This window comes from Plectrocnemia conspersa, unplaced genomic scaffold (genome assembly GCF_051122295.1).
Source record: "Plectrocnemia conspersa isolate PC_06_02 unplaced genomic scaffold, ASM5112229v1 ptg000005l, whole genome shotgun sequence".
In the NCBI taxonomy this organism is placed as follows: domain Eukaryota; kingdom Metazoa; phylum Arthropoda; class Insecta; order Trichoptera; family Polycentropodidae; genus Plectrocnemia; species Plectrocnemia conspersa.
In genome coordinates this window covers 2,580,587-2,594,826 of record NW_028277169.1, presented here as the reverse complement: position 1 = coordinate 2,594,826, position 14,240 = coordinate 2,580,587, and the positions used below count along the sequence as shown (strand labels likewise).

The 14,240-nt window shown below is 28.2% G+C and overlaps 1 protein-coding gene across 2 annotated transcripts in view; it reads right to left on the bottom strand.

Annotated features, from left to right (window-relative positions):
- LOC148234667 (uncharacterized) overlaps positions 1 to 14,240 on the bottom strand; it is a 195,186-nt gene that overhangs the window by 142,139 nt on the left and 38,807 nt on the right. For both annotated transcript variants that reach the window (XM_088186305.1, XM_088186306.1), the window contains exon 2: positions 8,348 to 8,439. The gene's annotated coding sequence lies outside the window, so the exon portion shown is untranslated. The remainder of the gene's footprint in view (positions 1 to 8,347; positions 8,440 to 14,240) is intronic.

Here is a 14,240-nt window from a genome sequence, read left to right as displayed (position 1 = left end):
AGAGATACTTTGCAGATATGTTACGATACAGAAATTTAGTAGTTCATAACCATTTTATCTGGAATTGTTAAATTACTAAAATTCGTCGTAAAATCTGTTAATCTTAAAGAAATCGAAATATTAAAAAAAAACAACCATTGAATGGGTAACTTTTGGCCTCCCCTCCCTGGAAAAATCTGTAATGATTCTAAAACAGTCATCGCTCAAAAAAAATAGTCTCTAATCTATCCTGTAAATATTTTTTAAAATATGTCATTTCAATGAAATTATATCGGAATACATTTTACCCGGTAGATGTACATTTTTACCAGTGAAAATATAATTTATCTAACAGGTGCTAGTAAAATTATATGATTTTAACTTTTGCATACGTAATAATATATAAATTTGAGTACTTTTCATTATTTATTCACTGAATGTGTATTTTTCAGTGAAGTTATATTTTCTCTAGTGAAGTCCAAATACATTTCACCAGTAGATATATATTTCTACTAGCGAAAATAATATTTAACTGATAAGCGCTAATGAAATTACACGCTGTTCTAAAATATCTATGAAACTCAACATGACAGTTGCGAAACGTTCTGTTCAAACCAAAGTCTAACCTAATGAAAGTTCTGAACTTTCAGCGGAAAATAAGCGGAAGAAAAAAGTACAGACAGATGTCTCCATATTTTGTCACTTCAATACATTTATTTTAAAAATATGATAGCTATTCTTATCGATATTAATATGGATTTCTGATATTAAATGACTGATAAAAGTATTTTCAAATCGAATTTTGGTCAATAGGAGGGCGCAAAAACAATTATCACTTCTCAGAAGTCAAAAATTCACGTCAAAAGCAATAAAATCGTGTCAGCGCCGTCGCAGTGGGAACGCTCGGTAACGAGCGTTCCCACTGCGACGGCGATGACACGATTTTATTGCTTTTGGCGTGGATTTTTGACTTCTGAGAAGTGATAATTGTTTTTTGCGCCCTTCTATTGGTCAAAATTCGGTTTATATGTTCCTCATTTAATTTGTAATATTTTTATAAAAGTCGTAGCGTGAACGCCAGATTACCGTGCGTTCCCACTGCGACGGCGATGACACGATTTTATTGCTTTTGCGTGGATTTTTGACTTCTGAGAAGTGATAATTGTTTTATCGCCCTCCTATTGGTCAAAATTCGGTTTAGATGTATTTTTGGAAGTCGTATTTTTATTGTTTATTTCTAACTATAATTTTAATTATATATATTTTTGTGTATTGGAATAATACAATTTATTGTTTTCGACCATCATGTTGCATTGGAAGTTTTTTTAATTTAAATACATATAATCGTGTTGTTGGGGGGTCTACTGTATAGTTCAAGCGTTCATGAGAATTGGATATTTTGGATTGACTTTTATTTTATATTCTATACCGACTAGAGCGGCCATGGTGTCAGCGCTAGAGCACTACTATCCGGCTTTTCACTAACAAGGCTGTTTTAATGAGCTATAAAAATATATATAAGATGGCGCTTATCTATTTTATGTGTGCACTGTTATATACTCTGATTTTGAATCTATGAATTCCTATTATTATATAATTCAATAAGATTGCGACGCAATAGCAATGATGCAACGTAATTAATTCATCGACCTAAAAATCGTGTTATATAAACGTTGTTTATACTAAAGCAATTAGAGCAAACAAGGGATCGATTCAGTATCATTCGTTTGAACGAAACGATAAATCGATGGGACACTTGAAACTGGAAACAGTACTATACTTGTTCTCTTTGTCACAAAGAGATGTTGCGTCACATGGTATGTCACAAGGTCGATCGAAGGGACAAATCGATGGTGTACATGTTACCTTATGGAATGTGTCATAAGGAAATACGTCACGTGTGCAATGTATATAAATATGGGAATTGAATAAAGATAAGACACTTGATCTTGATCTCGGAGAGAGAGAGAGTGACGGTCAGAGCCAACACAAAAGCGTACTCATTTAAAACAAATCGTTCGTCCAGCCGATTCTTCCTCCCGGGTCCTTAACAGCACCATAATTGTTTAAATATTTTAATGAAAAATAAATTATTACGAAAGAACTGTACTGTTAACAATTGAACTGGCAATGGCAATCCGTTCAAGAGAAAAGTCATTATTCAGCACGATACATGAAATGAGGTCATGACATATCCGCCATATTATCCTGAACTGGCACATATTATCATCTTTCAAAGAATGGTTTATACAGACTCAACCCCGAAGGAATTCTATTGAAAAATGAATCCTTAAAAACAATCAGCGTTGCACATATATCGATTCTAATTAAAGCTGTAACTGTATAATATTTGAATTTGATATATAATTAATTAACAGACGCTAACAATCGACTGATTGTTAGCGCCTGACTTCATGCGTTATCCATGGAAACAAACGGGAGTTAGAAGCGCATGCGCTCTCCAGGAATAGTGAAATAATTAGCTGTGTTACATATGCGCCCAACGGCGTTGTAGGGCGTGGACAAACGTACACACACATTCAAGCTTGCATCCGAAACAGCGATACATAGACGTTATTCGCAGAAAGTTGCATCCTGTAAACATATATGGGCGTAACGTGCATATACCTAGGTATATGCGTGAGTCGTTTTCCGCGCTTTGATCCTTGCATCTACTGAAATAGTATATTATGCGGATATTGGTTCTACTTTCTATCCTAAAGGCACGGAGTGTCCTTTACCAGCACTATATTTCATTATGCAGTTTTATATACTACAACCGTTTGACTTGTATATCCCTTACATGAAATTCGTCCTATATTCTATACAAGGATGAAATATCAAACAGCACGATAGACCAAATTGAATTTTTCTATCGCGTTTACAAGATTGGAATTAATAATTACTACATAATTATAATTCCACAAATTATGTTTTCCACTGATTCATATTTAAAATAAAATCTATTAATTGGAAGCCGTAATATCAGTTTATAATTATTATTATATACATATGGCACAGATTTCCATATGCAACAAAATAATTACAACAAATATAAAAAGTAATTAAATAAATAAACATGCGTGTATTTTATTTTTATAGCTATTTCAATTACACGCATATCTTTCTGTTATTTTATCAAGAGTCGTGATACATTGGACATTAAAAAAAATATTTTGCATTTAAAACCAATGAGGTAATGAGCACATTAAACAAAAATAAAAATATATTTACGTATTAAGTCATCAAAAGGTTATAAATGTATTATTTAAGGGCTTGTCTATATAATTTTTAAGTGATTGACCCTAGTCAAAATATGTATAAAAAAGATATTTGCAAAGCATTAGTAAAAAAAAACGTAGACATACATATACAGCTAAATGATACGGGGGTTGCTTCTTATATTCCGGAATGGAAGGTATCCACTTATCATACAACGGATTAGTGAAGAACCTGAATTTGAATGCAAATAATTTTGATGATTTTTTTGCATTCCTTTCGATGGAATATTTAGAGTCATATTTTAGAGAAGGGTGTAGTGTATACTCATACCTGGCAAAAACCGTATAAAATAGGCCAATCGATACAAAATCTGGGCCGTTTTGAATTGAGAAAATACATTTATTCAGATGCACTACATTCATTATACAGAAATCCAAATGATCTGGGGGGTGCTTCTTATATTCCGGAATGGAAGGTATCCACTTAATCGACAGAACAGTAAAGACTGTACTGTTTTTTTTTTATTCCTTCCGATGGAATATTTGGACTCAGATTTTATGGAAGAAGCTGTATGAATACAAAAGACGAGATAAAAATAAAATCGTGTTTTCAACAAAATAATATTACGTGTAATTATTGTTTATTAGTGGTAACATACGATTTTAAAATAATATATCAGTAATTATGTTTAAGAATTTAATAATGAATTTCAAAGATTTTTTTTAATTATTAATAAAATGTAGTATGGGTTATTATTTAAATTTTTTATATGCAATACTTCAATAAAAAATGTAAATTTATAATTATTAATTATGTTTAAATACTTTCAACTACTTTTATATTAATCGATAAATATGGCCTTTTTATGCTTTTCAATCGGAAAACGACGTACAAAAATAAAAGATTTTTACACTTAATTGCTGAATCGGAAATTATGAATATGCACCGTAAATTGAAAGCAGTCTACAATTTAGAAGCAGACGGATTAGAACTTACAACAAAGAAAAAAACAATTGAATACAACCTCAAGCAATTTAAATTTTAATGTCCGGTGAAAACCAAAGCAATTTCAAGTAATTAATATTTTGCTCCAATATGCATTTTGCGTAGAATTTTCAGTGTTTATATATGGAGTTCAAAACAGGGTATAAAACAGTAAACAATTTCAAAACAATCACTATAGGGGCGAGAGCTGTTAAGATAAAGTAATAACGACCGACGAAGGCGTTAACCGAATCAGAACCTGCATAAAAGTTAGGCGTTGTTCTGAACCAATTAAAACGGCTTAAAACGAATAAAAAACTTGACAAATGGGTGCCACACGTATTTAATACCTTATCGGCGGGTCACTGAAAGTTCGTTTTTTCGCTAATATACAGATTATTATATATATATAATATCTGTGCCGCCAAAAAAAATCGTAGTGGATTCGTTAAACTGTTAACGAGCTTTTATAAATTAACATATAATTTTGACAAAAAGTATAGATGCTATAAGAACCTAAGCGAAACGATAAAAAAATCGATTACGCTTCTTTTGGGCAACATAAATAATCCATTTCTTGATCATATTATAACGTGCGACAAAATATAGATTCTTACGACAACAAAAATACAGCATCAAAGCATTTCGCAAAAACAAATGTTATCACTATATTATTTTTAGTCTTATATTTCTGACCCACTTAAAATAGCTAGCATAATTAAAAAGCCTAGGTAATCCAACAGTTCTTAGAAAAACAAAAAATCTTGATAAACGTGTTCCACACGTTATAAATATAAAAGAAAAAATTCGCTATTAGGATATTTATTCTGGGTTTTACAAAAAAATATCAGACATCTAAACAACGACTTTTTCGTATATTTTTGTAATCCAACAGTTCTAGAATAATTAAAAAAGCAAAATGCTTGACAAATGAGTGCCGCATGAATTTAATAACAAGGATAAATATTGCTAGCACTTATTTTAATCAATATAAATATTATAAATATTTTTAATCCTGGCGAAACCAATTAGGCGTTAGTAATCCAACAAATCTGGATCATTTAAGACAGTTAGGAAAATCAAAATGTTTGACAATCTTAACAAATGAGTGCCGCATGAATTTATTAATAAAAAGGATAAATATCGCTTGCGCTATTTATCCGCAATAGAAATATTATACATGTTTTTTAGTTAGGCGTTAGTAATCCAACAGATCATTTAGGGCAGTTTCGAAAATCAAAAATCTTGACAAATGGGAGCCGCATGATTTTATGAATAATATTAAGAAAAAAACATAAAAATCGCTTGCGCTTCTTTTAGGCAAAATAAATATTATAATATTTTTTAATTCTGGCGAAAACAATTAGGCTTTGACAATCAAACTATTTTAAACCATTTAAAGCAGTTGAAAAATAAAAAAAACTTGATAAATGGGTGCCGCACTGTATGAATACAAAACGAAAAAATCGCCGTAAAGATACTTTGTTTTAAAAAAAAACAGAACAACCATTTTTTTGTAATGCGTTTGTAATAAAAAAATCTGGAATAATTAAAACGGCTATAAAGAGCAAAAAGATAGACAAATGAGTGCCGCATGAATTTAATAAAAATCATAAATATAGCTTGCGCTTCTTTTACGCAACAGAAATATAATACAATTTTTTATACCATGTAATATACAAATAAAAATAAATATTCTGTAACTATTTTTATTTTTAAACTTAAAACTTGAAGTCTGACAGGCGTAAGCCTAATGCGTTACAACGCAATACATCTGTACCAACTGGGAAAGTTAATCATATGTAATGATTTTAGTCTTATTCACTAGACTTTTCAGTCTGTGAATCAGTGACATATATATAATGAATTATAAATTATTATCTATATTTTAATTTATAATCAATAGATGTCACTTTGCAGCTGGGGACCGGTATTTAATACACGCTAATTTTTATAAATAAAAAATTGAGTCCGCTGCTGTGACTCGAACCCGCTGCCTCTGTGTTACCAGTCTATACCCACTGATTATACTATGTATCATGAATCGTATTGTAACGGGCAATGAAAAGTGGATCATATTTAATTGATGTGAGCAAAATTAAGCGCCAAAGATAAGATAAAATGACTAATTCCTACGATGATCAATCAAAAAGGTCTAATTCTCTTGAGCTATGAAATATCATACACATTTGAAAAAGCTTTTTACATTGTAAGCTCATTCAGATATTATGCAAATCAACTACAGAACCCTGACTTTTATATCATAGGAATAAACGTTGAAGTTAATTATGAACACACAAAAATCTATTTGCATGCTTTATTATATCTTAAAAGGTTGGTAATACAGGAACAGCTGTCCAATTTATGCGGTGGTTGCATTTGTATTCTGTGTGACGTAGGATGTCAAAGTAGTCCCTTTATGTGCGTGTAATTTACTCATTCCACATACAACCACATTTCAACTACCGGATGAAATTAAGGGCGCATGCTGAAATGCAATTTACCTTGCATTTTACCATTGACAGACATGTTATGAAGATCCCCCTTTAGACTGCCCTACGGTACCCACGGACTGCCCCCGAAAGTGTGGTTGTATGATGAATCTCGGTAATTAGCCCATCATGTACCTTCATAATGTTTTCAACATGTTCGCATGATAATGACTATTGGTAACGTAGATTCAGGTTTCCCATTTACGTTCGTGTATAATTTATTTAACTCAACGGAACACTGTGTTTTGTCCTGTGTCTCTTTGCTACTTATTTGAGCCTAACTTACACATATATAATATGAATTATGTATTATATGTATGTTGTGATAAAAAAAGAGATAGAAATTTTGAACGGTACTCGTACGAAATGTACTATTCGGAAAGCGTGTAATTTTGGGGTTGATACGATTTTTTAATACATAGGTGATGATACTTGAACACCAAAAGATTGTATATATCAAACACTACAACAAAAATTAAGGCCAATAAAATAAATATTTAATTTTTTGTGGCAAAATATATATGAAGAATATATTAAAAATATATTTTATAATTAATTGTATTATATACTATATTAATGCATCAATTATTTAATGATAAAAGTTCAGAGAACTTATGAGCATATAAGACCCAATATTAGTATTTCGGCCTAGAATTTTTAAAATAAAGATACTGTAACACTTCTACCACAAAGATAAGATAATTCAATCTATTATAAATTTAATAAGATCACGCGATAATTTTAGCTGTATTATTTTCTATCTCAATATTTAGATATCGTTATAAATATATTTTTTTTTGTACAAATTATAATCATTTTTTTTAAATTGTTACAATGATTTATTCTATATTTTTTTATCAAAAATATATCTAGAGTTGAAATATTATATTTTTTAATGTTAGTATACATATGTTTTTGAGACAAAAAAAATATTTATATTTTAAATTATTCCAATAAAATATGTTGTTATTGTTTTTAAATAATTCAGATTTAAAATAAGCTTATACACAAATCAAATTATTGAATATTTAATATTAACCCATTGAGGAGTATCGCCGTACATGTACGGCGTTCGATCTTTCAGTGTTTTGAAGTACCCCAGTTATTACAAAATAATATAAATAGATTAAAGAGTATGAAATAAATTAATCTAACAAAAATATTTCATATTAATTTTATAAAAAATATTGAAAGGTTTTGTATTGATATAAAAAAAGTCCACAAAAGTCGAATAATATATAATAAATATGTAAAATAAGTTATTAAAATATTAATACCAAAAAAGTAATAAGCGATAAGACTAATAAAATCACTGATTTTTTATTTATTATTTTTTAATATTAAATAATAATAAATAAATAGCAACAGAAATATTTATGGAAATATTCGTAAGATTAACTCACTCATAGGTGTATACTAACAAATTAATGTGATATTAAATCCACTATAACAAAAAACTCAATTACACCAAAAGATTGTAAATATAAAACACTACAACAAAAATTAAGGACTAAAAAATATATACAATAAATATTTTGTAGCGATTTTTTAATAATAATTTGTACAAAGAAAATATTATATTTATCTATAAATAATTGGTTTGAACCAAACCTAAACGTTGTACCACTTTGATAAAAATCTAAGAATAACTATTTGTATAATGTACTTACAGCAGTCTGCTACAGCAATCTCCAGCTGAACTTGCGACAACAATAAACATCATGTGTTCACAAAAACTGCAATTATTGCAACAACGGGTCACCTGAAAATAAAAAAAAATGTTTTATTAATATTTTTTACAATGGAACAAGCAAATTAATGATAAAAATATTATGGTAAGAGTAATCGATCAAGTGTTTTCACTGTGCTTAAATAATAACAAGATCGATGTTAAAATGTTTGTACGAGATGAACAATCGAGATTATATTACGTAAAAAATATGATCAACAACTTCAAATACTTAATTTTAGATAGAGTAAAAACAAGAAGTTAAACATAATATTATATATATATAGAAAAAATATTTATGTGGCAATTTAATGGTTTTTGTGGCGAGTTCATATTATTTCGGGCAAGCTAAATTTGAAAAGCTTGTTATTATTACGTAAAAGCTGGCGATTTTTTAATAGAATATTTCTAGCGCTTTTAATTGTATTTAAATGATTTTATTTGTACTATACATTTACTGTAGAATATGTAATGATTTATATATGTATATACGAGTACATATGCTCTTTAGTAGTCAATTAAAATGTCGAACCTATTTTAAAAAATAAAATTTGAATTGCTAGTTATTTGTAATGTAATTAATTACTGCGGTTCTCATTTTTGTTACTTACAAGGCAATGCAACGAAAATATTTTAATTGTCAGATTTTTTCTAAAAGGGTTTCTCAATATTACGGCACCCTTTTCTATCCTCCTTTATGCTGTGTAAAGCTGCCACGGCGGTAGTTCGCCGCAATTAAATTAATTATTTCATTACAAAGTATATTTTTTGCGTTGAACGTTTATAAATTCTGACATAGACAAGGTTGAAGACCTCTTAGCCTTGCATTCGCCACCCTCGCTATATGTACTATAACTCAGAACCGATAATTATTTGTAACGTTACCGAAGTTTAAGAATCGTATTTTAGTCAAGTTCGACTTTGACTTCCGTCGAGCGGCGTTCTGTGGCTTTGTGACGTCACGCGCTTTGTTTTATTACAGTCTAGACAAAAAATAACTGCAACTACCTGTGAATAAATATATTTTTAAAGAATCCACAGGGTATAAGAGAGCATTTTCTTTGATTTACAAATCAGTAAAATCACTCAAATAAGCTGTCTACTTTATAATTTGCATGAAACGCGAGTCCCTGTATTATAAATAGATTTATTACAATTTCTTTCAATTTTATCTTGAAAGTACATATTACGCTGTCAGGAAACGTTCAAGATATAAAGTGAGAAGCTTATTACAAGTGGAATTTTTCAATTTAAAAGCATCAAATCGTTTAAAGTAAAATTGCATATTTTAAAGTACAATATATTTAAAATTTATATATACCTATTATATTATTATAGTTACGCTGTTGTTATTTAATAATTTAATACTATATAACTCATGACTATATTTCGCAATTTTTGTAATAATGTTTTATTTGTGTCATTAAGAATATTACTGCACAATAATTAAATTTACTTTTTATATTTACTCGTCCGAGTAAGCCTGTAACAAACATTGCTTTACTTGGCTTTATTATATCAAACAACGATATTGTATACATATTATATAATATACATAGTATCAAATTTAGATGTTATAGAAATTCTAGGCACTATAAACATAATGCAGCTGAACTACAGTAGCATTACAGCACTGCCAACATGATTACTGGAACAAAGCTTTCATGAATATCGACAGCTTCAATGTTAATATATATTAGACCATGGTTTCCCAAACTATGTTAGGTGTTCCGCGGAGCCTAAATAAATATTTCACAAAAATTTGGAGTAAATTAAAAAAAATGTTAGTCTTGCTAATACATTAAAATTGTTCATAAATCTGATAAAAAAGCTTGAAAATATGTGTTAAATATTCAACATTGATGTGTATAAATTCTGGAGGGAAAAGTTTCATACATAAAAAAAAAATTTAACAACCCAAAATCATCAGAGTCATTAGGAGTTTTATTTATTTGAATTTTTATGTTTATTAATTTATATTTATTTAATAACATTTTTCTATTTTTATTTATACTATTATGAATTACCTAACCTAAAAAATAAGGTAAATTTTCGGATTTGCCAAGTGTTCCGTCGCTGAAAAAGTTTGGGAAACCCTGTATTAGACAATCAAAGATAGCTTAATTATCGCAAGAAGCATGGCGTTAATGCAATTTCCTGTCAATGCAATTTCAGATTCAAAGGGACAATGCAAATTTATTTAAGTTTAAATTGAAATAAAATCACCTAGCAGATGCCAATTTCTTGTAAAGGACGAAATCTTGATTAGAAATAGAATTTACACACTCGTATAAGTATAGAACTTTATCGATTTTCTAAGTAGTTTATATACCGACACCATTGGAACAGCCTTGATTTAAATAAAAAACAATAAAACGTTACTGATAGAAACAATGGAATTTAATGGGCATTTAAAATATTGTTGATAAATTGTTACACAGTATAATTATTTATAAATATATATTTTTAAATTATTTACAGCACAAATTAAATTGAACAAAAAATTATATTGTAACATAAAATAATTTAATTAATACATAAAAAGTATTTTTTTCTTAAAAATATGTATAATTGCCTAATCATATTATACTATTATACCAAATATATCTGAAGATTATAATCATACATCTTAATAAAAAAATCAGTAATTCATTTAAAAAATAATTATTGCAGTTATTTTATTAATATTGTGATTTATTAATTTTTCGCATATTTTAATAGCAATATTCTATGGTGTATATTGAGTCGCTTTTTTTAAAGGAAAGTATTATTGCGCTACAAAATATATTTTGAGTTTTGAGTTCTAGATTAAAATTATCATTTTTTTAGCGAAAGTGAGAAATTTTCTGTATAAATATAAATGTTCAATATTTTATTTAAAATTATTTTTGTAGTGATATATATATTTAAATATAATATAATAAATCACAAAAAATGATTATGTTTTTCAACTTTTATCTTATCTAAAAATCGAAATAATTGATTATTACATAATTAAAAATCAGAGATTATGTTTATGCTTTAAAAATCTCACAATTGAATATTGTGAAGAAAAATTATAATAAAATCGAGCTAGATCGCGCATATTAAGCTTTAATGATAAATTCTAATTTATTAGTTATTGATTGTGTTGACTCGGTTGTAACGTAATTAATAATTTTGCTTTACTCATATAAAAAAAATGCATAAACTGAATTATAACGAAATTATTACAGCCGGAAGCTTTTTGATAAATTAACTAAATTAAACAAAACCTGACAATGTTATATTTTATTTGATAAACAGAAAGTTTTTCGTCGTGATTTTATTAAACAACGATTTTAGCAATAACCCGGCTCAAATTTATTTTAATTACTCTGTGATGATCGATCGGAATTAAAATTATATAATAAAAAACTAATTCCGATCTCACAGAAACGATAGAAAATAAAAAAGCTATGGTTCAGATAAGCCACCGGGTAATATTACCGACAGATAAGATTTCTTTTGAACCCCAGCAACGTCATTCAAAAGCTGAATTAAAATTTATATATTATAATAAATGGACGGACAAGTATCTCGAATTCAACGTCCAATCGAATTTAAGCGAGGACAAATTATAAATCCGGTTAGGGATCTAAACCCGAACGCCTGTCAACCCCACGTATATGTGCAAATATCAGTGAGGAAGTGCACTCGGCGAATCTAATCAGAAAGAGACCTCTCGAAGAGTACTTATTATTTGCCTAGAGTTAATAGCGAATATAAGGTTAATAATAAATATTGCTAATTTGTAATTTTTAATTTTAACAGTAGTTTTTAAATACATTTCTAATAACGAGTTTCCATTGCTTCAGTTAGTAGATGGATAATCATGTTACAGATAAACCGAGTATTTGTCGCCATTCAGAATAAGATTTTTATTGGATTTGATCGGATGGTCAATTTGTACAGTAGCAGTTTATTTTTTTATACTTCAGTTAACTTTCTCTGTATTGTGAATACAGTTAAGAAGGTTAAACTAATGTTTGCCAATCGAGTCTATATATAAAAAATAATTTAGGCAGACCTTTAAACTTTGTTCGTATTATTTCAAAAGAAATAAAAAACAATACCAGCTATTAAGAAAGCCCACAGCTGCATAATATTTTTCCCCAATTAATTAATTTGTTTGTTGGCTATTAGTTGTCATGGCAGAGCTGTTATAAATACGTTATTGAATTTCGGAAATATAAAAGGGCACATTTGCGCTGTAAATAATATATTAAAGAAAGAAATACATATAATTTAGTAATTGAAAATAAATAACAACACACACACACTACTCCACAGCAGCAAAATATGAATTTAGAGGTAAGAATATATTTTTATATTTTCGGCAATAAATAGTTGTTTTCTATGGTTATTTTTATTTGTTTTGTCTGCGATAAATTAAGCTAAATAGGGAGACAATTGGGCTATAAATAGCGGAAAACTAAAATACACATTTTAGAGTTCATCCATTTTTAATGTCTTAGAAAAATATTTCACTACTATTTTGATAAATATTTTTATTAAAAAACGGAATAGCGCAGTCCGTAGTGTCACAGACTAATAACTCTGAAGTTGCAGGTTCGAGCCCCAGCAGCGGCACTCAAATTTTAATTTATAAAAAATCATTTAAAATATAGTATATATTTAAAATATATACCAGTTTCAATGAAAAATATTTTTTTTATATAATACAGACATTAATTCGATATAAAGCAACACAATAAATATTGATTAAAGATACTATCTGACTCGTCGGTTAAATGTTGAGGTATCATATTTTTTATGAGTAAATGCATATTACTATACAGATATTGAATGATGCTTATTTAGCATCAAAAAGCGATTTTTTAAATCTGTAGTATATTTGAGGGTGAGATTAATATCTTACAGTATTAGGTATGTTTAATAAATTATATAAGCAAATGTTGCAAAAATTACAAAATAGGGCAATGAGAGTAGTCTTGAATAAAAATAGATTTACTAGTTGTAGAAGTATGATTGATAGATTGGAATGATTAAATGTTCAAGAAATATTGAAGATGATATTTTAGTATTTATATATAAGTTAATACCAGAGTATTTTAATAAGAAATAAAGATGTACATAGAATTAATACTATAAATAGAGAAAATTTAAGGATAGTTAGGTAGAGGAAAGCGAGTACAGTTATGTGAGATGTTAATTTGTATAATAATATTCCTAGGAAAATTTACAAAAATAAAACTATAACGGGTTTCCTAAATGGAATAAAAAAACATCTTCGTGCATTAAGAAAAAAATTATCATATAAGTTTTTTTTCATTTTTATTTTCTGATTATGTTATATATTATATATACATACATATGCTTAATTAAAATTTGTTTGATGTAAAAATTAGCTGTTAAGCTAAATACATTAATAAAATAATAAATAAATAGAAGCAATCAGTATCAATACAAACATCTTTAAAACTAAGAGGACGAATACGAATGGTCTCCTTGATTAATATATATTTTTCATTCAAAACTATTTTGAAATTTAGCTAAAATTTTACAATTTTACGTTTTTCATGTGTGTGTGTGTGTAGTTTTTTTTTACTATTTTCAGGGAAATTAAGTTGTATTATATTTTTAATACATTTTCAACACAATAAACTTTAGTTTTAGCGGGTAACTACAGAAACAGTCGTTAAATATGAGTGGTCGAAAATGCTGATTCTACCCGCTTCGTGGATTACAATCAATGAGGGGATTAATACTGCATGACCCTTCAGGTTGTGAAGGGTTTAGATTTTTTATATTTTATGTTGACGCAATTAGAGATATATAATACGATTTATATA